The sequence below is a fragment of the Poeciliopsis prolifica genome, unplaced genomic scaffold (genome assembly GCF_027474105.1).
Source record: "Poeciliopsis prolifica strain line A6 unplaced genomic scaffold, Auburn_PproV2 SCAFFOLD113, whole genome shotgun sequence".
Classification (NCBI taxonomy): Eukaryota; Metazoa; Chordata; class Actinopteri; order Cyprinodontiformes; family Poeciliidae; genus Poeciliopsis; species Poeciliopsis prolifica.
The window spans coordinates 683,953-698,650 of NW_026562488.1; the positions used below are offsets into that span (position 1 = coordinate 683,953).

Consider the following 14,698-nt stretch of genomic DNA (forward strand, 5'->3'; position numbering starts at 1 on the left):
TTAAAACTGGTGTTATGTCTCTTTCTTCCTGGTTCTAGTGAGAACGCGAGCAGCAGCTTCTGGATCAGTTGCAGCTGTTTGATTGATTTGTTGGACAGGCCTGTGAAGACGCTGTTGCAATAATCAATGCGACTAAAGATAAACGCATGAATGAGTTTCTCTAGATCTGGCTGAGACATTAGTCCTCTAATCCTGGAGATGTTCTTCAGGTGATAGAAGGCCGACTTTGTAATCGTCTTTATGTGGCTCGCAAGGTTCAAGTCCGAGTCCATCACTACTCCCAGGTTTCGGGCCTGATCACTAGTTTTTAGTTGTAATAACTGAAGCTGTGCATTGACTCTAGATCTTTCCTCTTTAGGTCCATAAATAATGACTTCAGTTTTATTTTTGTTCAGCTGGAGAAAGTTTTGACACATCCACACATTTATCTGTTCTAAACATTTATTCAGTGATTGGATGGGTTCAGCGTCACTGGTGACATCGTAATGTAGAGCTGAGTATCATCTGCATAGTTATGGTAGCTAATATTATTTCCTGTTATAACCTGAGCTAGTGGGAGAATATAAATATTAAATAAGAGGGGTCCTAAGATTGAACCTTGGGGTACCCCACATGTGACCTTTGACCTCTTTGATAAGAAGTTTTCAATTGAAACAAAGAAATTCCTGTTCTTTATGTAAGGTTCAAACCAGTCGAGCACCGAACCGGAGAGTCCAACCCAACTCTCCAGTCGATTCAATAATATGTCGTGGTCAACAGTGTCAAAAGCTGCACTGAGGTCCAACAGAACCAGCACTGTGGTTCTGCCACAGTCCGTATTTATATGGATATCATTGAATACTTTTACCAGGGCAGTCTCCGTGCAGTGGTGAGCACGAAAACCAGACTGGAAAGTGTCAAAGCAGTTGGTCATCCTGAGGAAACTATTTAATTGTTTACACACAGTTTTTTCAATAATTTTGCTGATGAATGGGAGGTTTGAGATCAGCCTGTAACTCTGCAGTAGTAATTTGTCCAGGTTGTTCTTTTTTAACAGTGGTTTGATAACTGCTGTTTTCAAAGCCTGGGGGAAAACGCCTGATTTGAGTGATGAGTTACTATTTGGATCAGATCAGTAGCAATAACAGGCAGGACTTTCTTAAAGAAACATGTGGGTAGGACGTCCAGACAGCAGGAGCTTGAACTTAATTGACTTATAATTTCTTCTAGGGTTTTATAATTAAGTAATTGAAAATGAATCAACAAAAATGTTAAGTCTTCTTTTTGTTGTTTGTTTTTTTATAGTGATGACTTGGAAATTGTTTGCAGATATATGAAAAAACAGATGCTCAAAATTTTACTCTTGTCTCTCACTTGATAATGAGTTTTGTTTAAAATTATTTTCTAAACACATAATATTTTTCACGATGGTCTGATCTGAACTATTTCTTCTAATAAAAATTAAATCCTGCTGCGAACAGGCTGCAATAAACTCTATAGATGTCTAAACATCCAATTGATTAAAAAAATAATAATAAAATAATGAAAATAATATGATAATAAAAAACCAAGAAAGACCAACCATGACCACTCTTGTGCTTAATAATATTGAGTAAGCACCAGAATATGAGTTGTCATAAACATTTCAAACAGATTATGTCAACAAAATGTTTTAAGACATCCATACTGGACTGGACTGTTCTAGTGTAAAATAATAAAATAAAAAACATATAGGGGTTTGAAGTGTAGTGAGAGCAATACTGAACTGGCTTTTGCTTTGACATACAGTGAAAAGTTTGAAAGTGACAGGGTCACCACATTGTAAATTAAAATGTTCTACAATTTTGTCTCATTTAGCCCATGTAAAAAAGTAGTAGGGCTTCATTTTCCTGCCTAGCTCCAACCCATATATGGTCAGCCATGCTCATGTCATGTGGGTTCAGTGTGGTCAGCCCACATTGGGCTTCCCATGTTGGGCCCATGATACTGAAACCACGTGGGCCCCACATAGTGTTGCCCAGTTCTATCCCATTCCCAGCTGGCCCACATTGTTGTTGAATAGGGCCCATACATTTAGTCCAAATGGGCCAGCCCATATGGGTCCATTTTAGGTTAACCACATGTGTCCCATGCAGTTCGCCCAGATAAAACCCATGCCAACTCATTACCCTATGGCCTACTACAAACCCAAGTGGGGCCCACTCATGCGTGCTGGCTGGGATGTCTGAACTTTCTTTCTGGTTGCAAGTTTATTGAGACTCACTCACTATTTGTTCTACAGTGAGTGAGTTTCTCTGACAGGAGGAGACTCTTTAGACTCAATTCAGCACAGAAACACTGAGGAACCAGAGAACCAGAACCCAAATCCAGGAAACACAGGTTCAGTAAATGTAGTGTTGAAGGTGTGGAGGTGGATCAGTGAGTTGGAGGAAACTCTGTAGAAGGACAGAATGCCAGCAGGACAGTCCACATACACTGCTACTCTATTAGAAATAGAGGAAGAGGAGATCTGTCTTTCTTTGTTATTGTGCCAACAGAGTAGCCATGAAAATGAGAACAGCCCAGACACCAGGACTGATCATTCTCCCCAAACCAACAGTCTCCATTCATTCCTGTCCTCCTAATTCCTCTATAAGTCACTGATATATAAACCCCTCCTCTCCACTCACTTCCCAGTAACAGCGACCAGTCAGACCAGTTCTACACAGCAGCTGAGGATTATCAAATCTGTCTGGATGATCAGGATATGACTGAAGCTCCTTCACCCATGTCACTTTCCTGTTGTTTTCAGACAGTTCAAGCTCTCTGCTCACTGTGTTTGTGTCGATGGCGAGTTCACAGAAATCTGATGGAGAGAACACATTTCAACTGCAGTTATTGATAATTTATTGGCATTTTGATGATGACTCCCAATACAGTTTGAAGATGGTTGAATGTGAACTATTTTGTTATCATGAATCAAACAAACACTTACACTTCCTCAGACCTGGTGTCAACCATTGGATTCCAGCAGGCTCCACCCTGAAAGGAGGAGAGCGATCAGACAATCAGATTGACTGCTCATTGCTAGCAGATCTATTCTGAATCAAAGTGCCATTCTAAATGACGGTCTAATTGCAACCGTTCTCCCGGTACTGCGTACCAGCTCAGAATCTTCCACCGGAACGTTACTCTGCGTACCGGACCGTTCCGGCTTACTTTCAGCCCTGTCTGTAATCCCAGGTGGCGTTGTTGGTAAAAGTATTTCATAATTTCAATTTCAGACACATCTTATGTCACACCATCAAAACATAACTCTGGTGGTATTAGCGGTCATTTGGAGACAGTCTCCTCCCAAAGAGTCAGCCATGCTGACCTGAACTGGAAGTTGTTTATTAGGCTTGAGCAGTGAAATCACTGCAAAAGCCTGTTATAATTGAAACATTTCTTATTAGTCAAAACAAAAAAGTGCTTCAAAGGCCTGTTGCAAACCAATTTTTTTTTTTTCTCGACACCAAAGAAGTTAATGTGAAGGCCTAAAAATATACTAATACCACCCAAAATATTCCTACGCCTGAAATTTATTTTAATGGAATCGGAAAAGGGCATAACCAAATGGCTCTACAGCAACCTCCATACTTGAAATAGGCCAACTAGTGAAACGTAAAGAGCTAAAATGTTGGACGTAGTTAAAAACTAGAACATAATGTCTTTGGAGGTATTCTCTAAACCCATAAGGAAGTCGGCCACTTTAGATCAAAGGGTCATTTTTGAGCATTTGTGACTTTTTGTTAGAGTTCATGATGAACTTTAACAAACTTTTTCATGGGACACAGAGCTATCAGTTTCATATTAAGTCAATATGGATTAGAGGCATAGAGGATGAAAAGTTATCAAGAGATTGAGACGGAGTGGAGCCAGGCCTCAAAGTTGCTGTTGAGTTTGTGTTTTGCACTTAACCAGAATTTGTTTATGACACTTGGGTTATGTACCTAGGAGGCATTTTAACTATTTTTTTTATCAAGTAAGTTTTGGGATGGCTTTTCACTTCCTCTTGAGTAAAGATATATTGTAATAGTCACATGTAAACTGTCTTTGTGCACTTTCTTTTGAGCAATTTGTGGAAAATTTAGTTTAAAGCTGAATTGGAACTACGGTCTTCTGTGTCCTTAAAAAAGTACTGTTGTGTGAGATTGTGGTATACATAGTGATGATTTTTATACTGTTCAGTTCATTTGACTGGAATAAACTGTCACCATCATTATTAACATTATCTAAATCCAATCAAGAAGCTCAGTGGGAGGAAGTACTGGATTCTGTCAGGCTGACTACAGGACAGAGAAAGCATTTCTCCTCTATCAGAGCTTCTCTTCACCAGCACCAGCTTCCACCATACCTGAGAACTTCCAGTCTCCAGTGTGGATCCTTCTGTCCTGCTAACAGCAGCTTCAGTCCTGAGCCTCCAGGATGATTGTAGCTCAGGTCCAACTCTTTCAGATGAGAGGGGTTGGAGGTCAGAGCTGAGGCCAGAGAGGCACAGCCTTCCTCTGAGATCAGGCAGCCTGATAAGCTGTCAGACATAATTATAAATGCATGGGGAGAAGTTGGAACATGACAAAATTCAGAAGAAAAACCAAGCCCCCAAAACAGCAGTGCTTATATATATATATATATATATTATATATATATATATATATATATATATATATATATATATATATATATTATATATATATATATATAAAACATGCCGGCTCAGACGTCGCCCGGCTAAACAAGGTCTGTGTCAAGTGCTGGGGAACCAGAGCACCTTGATGACAAATGGGCTACTGGAACAAGACGGAAATGGGCGAGAGCTGAAACTTGGATCTGTTGGAATGCTACTACTCAAGTAACCCTAATCAGAGAGGTTACATGCAATTACTGGAGAAGGAATGGTTACTTTGACATCCCCAGTCAACACTAAGTGCTAAACAACTAGTAGCTCAGTGTTCCAACATCCGCACACGACTATTGCTGTCACAACTTCAGATTGATGAGGTACAACACAAATGCTACGGCAAAAAGGAGGAACCTGGATGTCAGAACTGTGAGGGGATACACGGCCCCAATGAGCGAAACAGAGCTGAACGAGACAGCTGCTGATGTCCAAGAAAGAGTCTCAGGTATGAAAAACTGGACAGCACCAGGGCCTGACATGATCCATGCCTACTGGCTGAAGAAATTCACTGCTCTCCATGAGTGACTGGCAGCCCAAATGAACCAGCTGCTAAAAAGTGGGACTTACCCTGAATGGTTAACTGAAGGGCAGACAATCCTAATCCAGAAGGACCCATCAACTACTAGCCAATAACCTGCTTCTCCACAACCTGGAAGCTCATGTCAGGCATCATAGCAGCCAAGATAAGCAAACACATGAATAAACACATGAGCACGGCACAGAAGGGTATCGGTGTAAATAGCAGAGGAGCCAAACACAACTCCTCATAGACCACACAGTTGCCAGAGACTGCAAAATCCGACACACCGACCTGTGCATGGCTTGGATTGATTACAAGAAAGCCTATGACTCAATGCCGCATACGTGGATCATCGAATGCTTAGAGGTGTATAACATCAACAGGACTCTGAGAGCCTTCATTGCAAACTCGATGAGGCTGTGGAAAACCACCCTTGAAGCCAACTGCAAACCACTTGCACAAGTGTCCATCAAATGTGGCATATACCAAGGAGATGCTCTGTCCCCGCTACTGTTCTGCATAGGCCTGAACCCCCTCAGCCAAGTTATCAACAAGACTGGTTACGGATACCGACTCAAAAACGGGGCCAACATCAGTCACCTTCTCTACATGGATGACATCAAGCTGTACGCCAAGTGTGAGCGAGACATCGACTCACTGATCCACACCACCAGGATCTACAGCACGGACATTGGGATGTCATTAGGACTAGAGAAGTGTGGTCGGCTGATCACAAAGAGGGGGAAGGTCATCCATACAGAAGGGGTCTCACTCCCAGAAGGAACAATAGCAGACATAGTGGACAGTTACAAGTACCTTGGTATACCACAAACAAATGTCAACCTCGATGAGGCCACAAGGAAAGGAGCCACAGCTAAATACCTCCAACGAATAAGGCAAGTCCTGAGAAGCCAGCTCAATGGCAAGAACAAAATCCATGCGATAAACAGCTATGCCCTGCCAGTAATCAGATACGCTGCTGGAATAATTAGCTGGCCAAAGGAGGAGAGAAAAGCCACTGATATTAAGACTCGAAAACTATTAACCATGCATGGATAGTAGTACCCCAAATCCAGCACCCCGAGACTGTACATGAGCCGCAAGGAAGGAGGCAGAGGACTAGTGAGTGTGAGAACCACTGTTCAGAACGAAACAACTAAGATCCATAAATACATCAGGGACAAAGCCTCAACAGACAATGTGCTCAGTGAATGTCTCAGACAACAGGGAACGGAGGTTGAGGTGCCAGAGATACCATCATGGGAGGACAAGCCCCTACATGGGATGTACCACCAGCAAATAACCCAAGTGGCTGATATCAGTAAATCCTACCAATGGCTGGAAAAAGCTGGACTCAAGGACAGCACAGAGGCCCTCATCCTGGCCGCCCAGGAACAGGCCCTAAACACCAGAGCAATAGAGGCCCAGATCTACCACACCAGACAAGACCCAAGGTGTAGGTGTGCAAGTATTGTAAATAATTAAATATATATTTTGTTCTGGCCCCAGTTAATCATTGTTCTGCTCATTTAAACTTAGATTGCTTTAATATCGCTGATGGAGTTAAGAAATGAGAAATAAAGAATAAAGCCAAAGTTTATATGTGAACAGGAACTAAAGGTCAGAGAACACAATAAAAAAGTAATAAAATCCATCACTAAAATAACAATTACATCATCTTTGATGATAGGTAACAAACAGAAATTTAGTTTCAACATGTTTGCCAAATTGTACCTGAGAGTTTCCAGTTTGCAGTTTGGACTCTTCAGTCCAGCAGAGAGAAGCTTCACTCCTGAATACATCAGGTTGTTGTTACTCAGGTCCAGTTCTCTGAGACTGGAGGACTGGGAGCTGAGAACTGAGGACAGAGCTTCACAGATTCTCTCTGAGAGGTTACAGAGGTTCAGTCTGAGGAGAGAGAGAATAAAAAGTCACCTTGAAGAGTGATGGCATGTGTCTTCCACAGGTATCTATGTTGCCTTTTCTTGTGAACTAGTTCATAATAAATAAAGTCAAATAACATGAATCAATATTTACCTCATTGTTAGCATATTTCTCACTATCAAAATAAATACAGTAACAATCTGTGTCCTTACAGAGCTTTGTTGGAGGCTTTAACCACTGGCAGCAGCCTCAGAAGAACCTCCTCTGAAGCAGAGTATTTCTTCAGATCAAACACATCCAAATCTTCTACTGATGAAACTAAAATGAAACCCAGAGCTGACCACTGAGCAGGAGACAGTTTATCTTTGGAGAGACTTCCTGAACTCAGAGACTGTTGGAGCTCTTCCACTAGAGAACAGTCATTCAGTTCATTCAGACAGTGGAACAGATTGATGCTTTTCTCTGCAGACACATTCCCTCTGATCTTCTCTTTGATGTACTGAACTGTTTCCTGATTGGTCTGTGAGCTACTTCCTACCTGTGTCAGCAGACCTTGTAGGAGTCTCTGATTGGTCTGCAGTGAAAGTCCCAAGAGGAAGCGTAGGAATAAGTCTAGGTGTCCATTTGGACTTTGCAAGGCCTGATCAACAGTTTTCTGAAGGAGAGACTTTGTTTCTACAGTCTTAGATTTCAAAGATATTGTAGATGTTTGTGTTTCTTCCATCAGGTTGACCCCAGAGTTGTTGAAGGTCAGATGAACATGAAGAGCAGCCAGAAACTCCTGAACACTCAGATGGACGAAGCAGAACACCTTGTCCTGGTACAGACCTCTCTCCTCTCTAAAGATCTGTGTGAACACTCCTGAGTACACTGGGCTGCTCTGATATCGATGCCACACTCTGCCAGGTCTGATTCATAGAAGATCAGGTTTCCTTTCTGCAGCTGATCAAAAGCCAGTTTTCCCAGAGACTCAAGCATCTTCCTGCTCTCTGGACTCCAGTGTGGATCTGTTTCAGCTCCTCCATCATATTTCACCTTCTTCACTTTGGTCTGAACCACCAGGAAGTGAATGTATATCTCAGTCAGGGTTCTGGGCAACTCTCCACCCTCACTGGTCTTCAACACGTCCTCCAGAACTGTAGCAGTGATCCAGCAGAAGACTGGGATGTGGCACATGATGTGGAGGCTTCGTGACGTCTTTATGTGGGAGATGATCCTGCTGGCCTGCTCCTCATCACTGAATCTCTTCTTGAAGTACTCCTCCTTCTGTGGGTCAGTGAACCCTCTGATCTCTGTCACCATGCCAACATACTCAGAAGGGATCTGATTGGCTGCTGCAGGTCGTGTGGTTATCCAGAGGAGAGCAGAGGGAAGCAGTTTCCCTCTGATGAGGTTTGTGAGCAGAACGTCCACTGAGCTGGACTCTGTGACATCAGTCAGGATGTCCTTGTTGAGGAAGTCCAGAGGAAGTCGACTCTCATCCAGACCATCAAAGATGAACAGAACCTGGATGTTTTCAAAGCTGCAGATTTCTTTGGTTTCAGTAAAGTGATGAACAAGTTCCACCAAGCTGAACTTTTTCTCTCTCAGCACATTCAGTTCTCTGAAGGTGAATGGAAATATAAACTGGATGTTCTGGTGGGCTTTATCTTCAGCCCAGTCCAGAGTGAACTTCTGTGTTAAGACTGTTTTCCCAATGCCGGCCACTCCCTTTGTCATCACTGTTCTGATTGGTTGATCTCTTCCATTAAAGATGTCTTCTTGTTTGATTGTTGTTTCTGGTCTGTGTGTTTTCCTGGATGCTGTTTCAATCTGTCTGACCTCATGTTCATCATTGACCTCTCCAGTCCCTCCCTCTGTGATGTAGAGCTCTGTGTAGATCTGGTTCAGAAGGCTTGGACTTCCTGCTTTAGCAATCCCCTCAAACACACACTGGAACTTCTTCTGCAGACTAGATTTAAGTTCTCGTTGACAAGGTGCAGGACTTGTTTCTGAATGAAGAATAAATAATTTTAATATATTTTAGTTTAGAATGATTTTTCCATCAGGTCCAACCTTTGCAGAAACCCTCTTACTTCTTTGCAGACGGTCAGCCAGCTGCTCCTGCTTCATCATCCTCAGGAAGTTCAGTATGATCTCTATCACTGCCTCTCTGCTGCTCTTCCTCTGCACGTCATCCTCACCTTCCACCTCCTCCTCATCTCTCTGGCTCTCTGAGCATTCTGGATCATCTTGATTCAAAACATTCTTGATCTTCTTCAGTTCTTTCTTCACAAAAGTCACAATATCGTCCTCCAGCAGCTGAAAGAAAATAATATATGAAGGACACACCAGATGGGGATCACGGAGCCAAAGAAGATATTCATGCTGGATGGACTGACAGTCCTTTGGTCTACAAAGGACTGTCTACAAGGACCAATGGTAAAGTAGTTGTTGTACTTATACAGACCATAAATATGGAGTCCAGCTGTGTTTGATGCTGCTGGCGGATGGACTACTGGGAACCTCTGAACTCTGCTCGTTCTCCCTGTGAAGAAACCAGGAACAATTGCAAAGTCATTTCGAAATAATCCAGGTTTTCACATAAAAACTCCTGAAAACAGAATATTTGAGCATCAAGGTAAGACATTAGAAAGCAGATAAGAAGAGCAAATAAAAGAATGAAACCAGTAACACCAGAATCACGCAATAGATATTAGAAAAAGTGGATCTTGAAATGGGATTTCAAATCATCCACACATTGAGTATGTTGGATGCTGCTGTAGACAGTGTCTTTAGGACAATGCAGAACATCCAACAGCTTCTGCTGACTAGATCTGTGGTAGTGTGAACATGGAGGAAGTCTTCATAGCAAAACTTGGAACAAGTTGCCACAGCAGAAATGGTGAAGAAAGATAAAAACCATACATTTTTGGTGAAATAGTGAACAACCACACACAGGAAATTGGATTACAAGAAAGAACAGAATGAGAACTGAGTGCTCAGTCCTGCTTTATGAACATTGCATATTTATAATTTTCTCTCTCTTACACACGGTCACTTCGCAAGGTAATGATGTAATATTGACAAACAAGCTGATTCTGTTGATTGAACAATGGAGTCTGGGTTATTGAGAGTCTTTTTTTTTTGTTTACAATTTTACTTGCTTATAATGCTTTACACACATCAACAGCTATTACTATTATTTTTTTCAGAATTATATTTATTTATTGTATTTATGTTCATTTCATCAAATAAATAATTTTATTTATTCAGCCCAGTACGGGGCTGAATAAATAATTTGCCACTAATCAATGAGGACCAAAACCTAAAATCAGTGAATTTTATGTATTCACTGATGAAATGAACATCAATACAAGGGTTTATATTTTATGGACATATATATAACCAGCTCCTCCATGATAATCACAAGTAATTTCCTAATCAGTTTAGAAACAATTCCTCCAGTATGTATTTAGGAATGGCTCAATTCCACTAAAGTTGTGGTTTCACAGTTGACTCCCTGACAAATGATCACAAGACACATGCTCCCAACCTTATTGTAAAATGTGACAAAAGCTAGAAACTTGTAAAAAAAACATAAATATATTTCTTACTAGATAAGCCAAACAGAGATATTGGTATAGACAAAAGCTCACATTTCTCTGCACACTTTTCCCAGTCACACCTGCAGACAGTCAGTGGTAGGGGGTGGAGTTATTGCAAAGTAATGTCAATAAAAAGGCTTTAATTGATTGAATTGATTAGATTTGGAGACAATTTAGGATACATGTGATTGTTCCATTTACAGCTGACAAGAATTGAAACATTGCATAACTGAGAAAGATTTTCAAATACAATGAGAAAAAGTTACGAAACAAAAAAGGTCCATTGATTTTATGTTAAACTGTACAGAGTCAGATTCTGTTGGAGATTTCTTCCTGATTAAGGGTTTTTCCTTTCCACTGTTGCTATGTGTTTACTCAATGTAAGGAATTACTGTAAAGTTAACGACACAATGCAAGCCGTGTTTTACTATGTGCATGTCAAGGAGGTGAATACTGCAGGTCAAATACACGACGCAATCTGCTGGATTTCATTGGACAGAATTTTTATTTATTTTTTTATCTCTTTTGAATAATTAACAGAGCGTATTGTTTGAAAACTAGGATTGATTGGAATGTATCCATGTCTGGATTTTCTCATGAAATACCTTTAGATTACATTGGTTGTGAATTAGTGGTATATAAAAAAACTGAATGGACCTGAATTCAGAGACTATAAATATTTGAGAGGCAACCCAGTTACCTTAGTAATTTGTAAAAGAGGACTGATCAGTGAGCAGCAGACCAGAATAAGTATTTAACTTTAAAAGAAGAGTATTTAACATTTGGCACTGATCAACGAGGACCAAAACCTATCTGACCGGAACTGTTGGACATGGTGTAGCAGCATCAAGGAGACCTCCAACAGCTTCCATTCCATCAGCTTTCACTACTGTGGTTCTGGAGAACATCCAACACACACCACTCCACATATGAACAGAAAATACGGGGGAAAGAGCTGAGCTCACATTAAACACACGTTGGAATAAAAACAGTTCAGCCTGACAGTTCACACAGTGAGAGAAGTTGGATATAGCTCACCTCTCTGAAGGTGAATCTCCAGGAGATTTAAAGAAAATGATTGCGTCCTTTGATTTGTCGCTCTTTAAGGACATACAGCTGGGTTCTGCTTCTGGTTTAAGTTCATGCTTCTGTTTCTTGGACATCCTGATAGAGAACAACACTCATGTTCATGTCTTGTTGAAGCTCCAAAGAGGAGCAGCAGCAGCTTCATCATCACATCTGTTTTGGTCTTCATATAGTGTGAATTCTGTGTGAAAAGGGCTGCGGAAAGTTGGAGATGGTGATCTGACCTTTGACCTTTGCTCCGGCTCTCATCTTCCTTCCACAACGTGATTTTAGAGGGAGGGTCTCCCCGCTCTCTGTCCTCACACTGATCCATGCTGCTGAATTCACATCCACATCAGCTCATACACATCTGCAGAGGAAACACAAATGATTCATCTGCATATCAATTGTGATCATCATTATCGCTGGAACAAGATCAACTGCTCTGGAGGCCTCATTTTCCTGCCAATGACCTTGAAAATACCTTCTTCCCCTCTAGGTGATCTTATGAATGTTGGTCTAATTCAGTCTTTTCTGCTGAAACCCAGCTGCTCATTGCTAAACTCTGATTATCTTTCTTTTGGTAAGCAGATGGTTCAGAGAAACTTTTACTGTTTTTATCTGTGGCTAGAAATAAATTGCACCTTTCAATGTCGCACCTCCTCAGGAACTAAGGAGTTGAGTCATCAGCTTTGAGATTGGTTGTGGGAACCACATGTACTTTGATCCAGCACACCTTTCATATAAAGCTATATTTACATTGTAAACAACAGCTTGCTGAGGAGAAGAAGAAGATCTGTTCATATTTACCAGAATGGATGCAAACCCAGAGAAGTGTAGCAGCAGTGAAGTGCAGGTTTTACAGAACCTGCAGGCAGCAGGAGAAATATAACATAAGGCTGTAATAATGGAGCAGAAAGTGAAACAACTGAAACAAGATTACAAAAGACAAAGACCACAATAATCAGATTGAATCAGATTATTGGTGGATTTGACTGAACTGGGTTCTGAGGCAAGAACAACTTTTAATACCAAAGGCCCACAAAGGTCAAGTGGGAGCAGATTATTAGAGCTGGATTACTCTTTGATATCCAGATTAGCAACTTGTTGCTCTAATGGACGAAATCAGACTCAGTGAGGGTTCACTACAGATGGTAGATTGACTTCAGCCAAAATTTGTTAAAGAGCTAATGCAGAACCACAACAGGCTTCTATTAGATATCCATTTATGTGAACTAACTGGATCTAATTGCTCTGCTGTTCTCTCATTTCTACATTCAGCCATTCATCACTGATCAACATTCCATTTTAGATTTACTGCTTAATTGTTATTTGGGTTCTGGTTCAAACTTTAGCCACTGAATCAGAAAGTTTTATCCAGATGTTTCTAGAGCAACATCTGTGACTCCTTGAAGGACAGCTGGATTTAAAAGAAGCTACAACATTCAACAAAGAGACACGATTCCTCCAGAATCACAGATTTTAGCCACAATTTAAGAAAAAATAATAAAACCTTTGTTTTTAAATGTTAAAGTAAAAATGTTCCCATATAGTTACTTTAACTTTTCAGACTCTTTATTTTGGAAAAACAAATCCATTATCCACTGGATTTGTTTTTGACCTGCTGATTGACCACTGCTCATTACCAGTGGTCAGTCAGCCTGACAGTTGTGTTTTTGGACGTTGGGAGGAAGCTAGTATACCTGGAAAGAACCCAGGCATGCACAAGGAGAACATGCAAACAAACTTTGGGCCAAGAATAGAAATCAGAGCTTTATTGTGCTACCAACTGCACAACAGAGCAGCAGCACAGTGGTAAATCCTTACTCCTAATTCTTCTCTCATAGGCCAACACTTGAACAAGAGACAGATCACTTAAGAAAAAATCTGAGTTTGATTACCAGAAACAATTATTGTTTTATTGATGGATTTTTAAAAATTCTGTGTTAAGCTTTTGGATTATCTGTCTTTTGAACAAATTTCACTCTAAAATGTTGAATCTGAAGAAGTTTAAAGCTGAAAACATTTCTTGGTTTGATTCAAGTCACCTCCAGGTTTTCAGCGGTTATTTCAATCCGATCTCTGAACAGCAAATATTTTACAGCTGTCATAAACAGAGTGGAGACATATTTGAGAAACCTCTCAAGTTATTCGTTAATCATTCTCTAAATTCACATCTGGTTCATATTTAAGATGATCCACAAGGTTTAACTAGCTGCAGAATCTCTTAAGAGAGAGTTCAAGTTTCAGGTTGACCTTTGTAGTTTTTGCAGACCAACAGCAGAACCTTCAGAACATGTTTTTTACAGAATCCAGAGTTTTGGTCGGAGATTAAAAGATGGTTTAAACTGAACGTATTTAAGCTCCCAGATATTTAGATTTTTGAAGGATTATCTGAAGAAATAAAACCATGATGATCAATACAGTTCTACTCATTAGCTGTTCATCATCATGTTTGATTCCAGTAAATCAATAATCTAATAATCCTCTGGATTATTCTTCAAACAGCAGAGAAATGAAACTTAGAGCTCAAATTTGAAGTGAACATCTTCTTCAAACTTCAGAGAACAGAAAAACAAACAGGACAGTTCTCGAAGGCAAAGTTCAAGAAGAAAACAAAGCAAACTTACAGTTTGTTCAAACAGTCCCAAGAGGCGAAGAAGAAGATCTTTCAAGTGACTCTCAGGTGATCTGCTTCCAGGAAGGAGGCGGAGCTTCACCTGCGATGGAGGTGGGACAGGTTAGAGGGTGGACCAATAGGAGCACTAGTGGAGTCCCTGCAAGCTTCAAAGTTCAAAGTTTCTTTCTGGTCCTCAAGGAGTTGTTTGGTTTGCAGCTGCCAGTCAACAGAAACCAACAAACACTCCCCACCAGCTCCACTTCCTGGTTACACAGTAAAAAGCTGTGAGCTGCTGGAATCACTGTGTTCTCAGTGGTGACAGAGCGTACCAGCATCCTGAAGGA

General features: G+C 40.8%; 1 pseudogene; it reads right to left on the bottom strand.

The window, feature by feature from the left end:
• Positions 1–2,269: 2,269 nt before the first annotated feature.
• LOC129354604 (NLR family CARD domain-containing protein 3-like) lies at positions 2,270–14,420 on the bottom strand (annotated as a pseudogene).
• Positions 14,421–14,698: the final 278 nt, after the last annotated feature.